The sequence below is a fragment of the Oncorhynchus gorbuscha genome, linkage group LG20 (genome assembly GCF_021184085.1).
Source record: "Oncorhynchus gorbuscha isolate QuinsamMale2020 ecotype Even-year linkage group LG20, OgorEven_v1.0, whole genome shotgun sequence".
Taxonomy (NCBI): Eukaryota; Metazoa; Chordata; class Actinopteri; order Salmoniformes; family Salmonidae; genus Oncorhynchus; species Oncorhynchus gorbuscha.
Genome location: NC_060192.1, coordinates 12,525,847 through 12,529,411, shown reverse-complemented (window position 1 = coordinate 12,529,411; position 3,565 = coordinate 12,525,847).

Genomic DNA, 3,565 nt, shown 5'->3' with positions numbered 1-3,565 from the left:
TGTCATGCAGGTGAAGGAGGACCCAAACGCGACTTAACAGAAACAGAGTTTATTAATGTTCAAAACCGAATAACTGAAATCCTCTAGATTAGTAGAGGGAAAACAACTGGAGAAGCGGCCACAGACTGCAGGTCGCTTCGGGTAGGCGCAGGCCGTAGTCAACTGAGACACCTGCTCACACGCAGCGTCTGAAGAAGGCACAAAACACGACAGGACAGGGTGATACACAATCACGGCAAAAACACGACAGGACAGGGCGAAACGCAATCACAGCATGGAATACAAAACAAGGAACCGACGGAACAGGAACGGATCACAAAGGAATAAATAGGGAGTCTAATCAGGGGAAAGGATCGGGAACAGGTGTGGAAAGACTAAATGATGATTAGGGGAATAGGAACAGCTGGGAGCAGGAACGGAACGACAGAGAGAAGAGAGAGCGAGAGAGTGAGAGAGGGAGGGGGAGAGAGAAGGATAGAACCAAACAAGACCAGCAGAGGGAAACGAATAGCATGGGGAGCACAGGGACAAGACATGACAATGAATGACAAACATGACAGTACCCCCCCACTCACCGAGCGCCTCCTGGCGCACTCGAGGAGGAATCCTGGCGGCAACGGAGGAAATCATCGATGAGCGAACGGTCCAGCACGTCCCGAGACGGAACCCAACTCCTCTCCTCAGGACCGTAACCCTCCCAATCCACTAGGTATTGGTGACCCCGTCCCCGAGAACGCATGTCCATAATCTTATGTACCTTGTAAATAGGTGCGCTCTCGACAAGGACGGGAGGGGGAGGGAAGACGAACGGGGGTGCGAAGAAAGGGCTTAACACAGGAGACATGGAAGACAGGATGGACGCGACGAAGATGTCGCGGAAGAAGCAGTCGCACAGCGACAGGATTGACGACCTGGGAGACACGGAACGGACCAATGAACCGCGGAGTCAACTTACGAGAAGCTGTCGTAAGAGGAAGGTTGCGAGTGGAAAGCCACACTCTCTGGCCGCAACAATACCTTGGACTCTTAATCCTGCGTTTATTGGCGGCTCTCACCGTCTGTGCCCTGTAACGGCAAAGTGCAGACCTCACCCTCCTCCAGGTGCGCTCACAACGTTGGACAAACGCTTGAGCGGAGGGAACGCTGGACTCGGCAAGCTGGGATGAGAACAGAGGAGGCTGGTAACCCAGACTACTCTGAAACGGAGATAACCCGGTAGCAGACGAAGGAAGCGAATTGTGAGCGTATTCTGCCCAGGGGAGCTGTTCTGCCCAAGACGCAGGGTTCCTGAAAGAAAGGCTGCGTAGTATGCGACCAATCGTCTGATTGGCCCTCTCTGCTTGACCGTTAGACTGGGGATGAAACCCGGAAGAGAGACTGACGGACGCACCAATCAAACGACAGAACTCCCTCCAAAACTGTGACGTGAATTGCGGACCTCTGTCTGAAACGGCGTCTAACGGGAGGCCATGAATTCTGAATACATTCTCAATAATGATTTGTGCCGTCTCCTTAGCGGAAGGAAGTTTAGCGAGGGGAATGAAATGTGCCGCCTTAGAGAACCTATCGACAACCGTCAGAATCACAGTCTTCCCCGCAGACAAAGGCAGACCGGTAATGAAGTCTAAGGCAATGTGAGACCATGGTCGAGAAGGAATGGGGAGCGGTCTGAGACGACCGGCAGGAGGAGAGTTACCCGACTTAGTCTGCGCGCAGTCCGAACAGGCAGCCACGAAACGGCGCGTGTCACGCTCCTGAGTCGGCCACCAAAAGCGCTGGCGAATAGACGCAAGAGTGCCTCGAACACCGGGATGACCCGCTAACTTGGCAGAGTGAGCCCACTGAAGAACAGCCAGACGAGTGGAAACAGGGACGAAAAGGAGGTTACTAGGACAAGCGCGCGGCGACGCAGTGTGCGTGAGTGCTTGCTTAACCTGTCTTTCAATTCCCCAGACTGTTAACCCGACAACACGCCCATAAGGAAGAATCCCCTCGGGATCAGTAGAAGCCACAGAAGAACTAAACAGACGGGATAAGGCATCAGGCTTGGTGTTCTTGCTACCCGGACGGTAAGAAATCACAAACTCGAAACGAGCGAAAAACAACGCCCAACGAGCTTGACGGGCATTAAGTCGTTTGGCAGAACGGATGTACTCAAGGTTCTTATGGTCTGTCCAAACGACAAAAGGAACGGTCGCCCCTCCAACCACTGTCGCCATTCGCCTAGGGCTAAGCGGATGGCGAGCAGTTCACGGTTACCCACATCATAGTTGCGCTCAGATGGCGACAGGCGATGAGAAAAATAAGCGCAAGGATGAACCTTATCGTCAGACTGGGAGCGCTGGGATAGAATGGCTCCCACGCCTACCTCTGAAGCGTCAACCTCGACAATGAATTGTCTAGTGACGTCAGGAGTAACGAGGATAGGAGCGGACGTAAAACGTTCTTTTAGAAGATCAAAAGCTCCCTGGGCGGAACCGGACCACTTAAAACACGTCTTGACAGAAGTAAGAGCTGTGAAGGGGCAGCAACTTGACCGAAGTACGAATGAAACGCCGATAGAAGTAGCGAAACCCTAAGAAGCGCTCAAAATCGACACGTGACCTTGGAACGGGCCAATCACTGACACGGACCTTAGCGGAATCCATCTGGAATGCCTTCAGCGGAAATAACGAACCGAGAAAAGTAACGGAGGAGACATGAAAAGAGCACTTCTCAGCCTTTTACATAGAGACAATTCTCAAAAGGCGCTGTAGAACACGCCGAACGTGCTGAACATGAATCTCGAGTGACGGAGAAAAAATCAGGATATCGTCCAAGATCAGACAAAAACAAAAATGTTCAGCATGTCTCTCAGAACATCATTAACTAATGCCTGAAACAGCTGAGCGCATTGGCGAGACCGAACGGCAGAACCCGGTATAAAATGCCCTAACGGAGTATTAAACGCCGTTTTTCCACTCGTCCCCCTCTCTGATGCGCACGAGATGGTAAGCGTTACGAAGGTCCAACTTAGTAAAGCACCTGGCTCCCTGCAGAATCTCGAAGGCTGATGACATAGGGGAAGCGGATAACGATTCTTAACCGTTATGTCATTCAGCCCTCGATAATCCACGCAGGGGCGCAGTACCGTCCTTCTTCTTAACAAAAAAGAGCCCCGCCCCGGCCGGAGAGGAAGAAGGCACTATGGTACCGGCGTCAAGAGACACAGACAAATAATCTCGAGAGCCTTACGTTCGGGAGCGACAGAGAGTATAGTTCACCTCGAGGAGGAGTGGTCCCCGAAGGAGATCAATACTACAATCATAACGACCCAGTGAGGAGGAAGGAGTTGGCCGGGATCCGACTGAAGACCGTGCGCGAATCATGATATTCCTCCGGCACTCCTGTCAAATCGCCAGGTTCCTCCTGGAGAAGTAGGGACAGAAGAAATGGAGGGATGGCAGACATTAAACACTTCACATGACAAGAAACGTTCCAGGATAGGATAGAATTACTAGACCAATTAATAGAAGGATTATGACATACAAGCCAGGGGTGACCCAAAACAACAGGTGTAAACGGT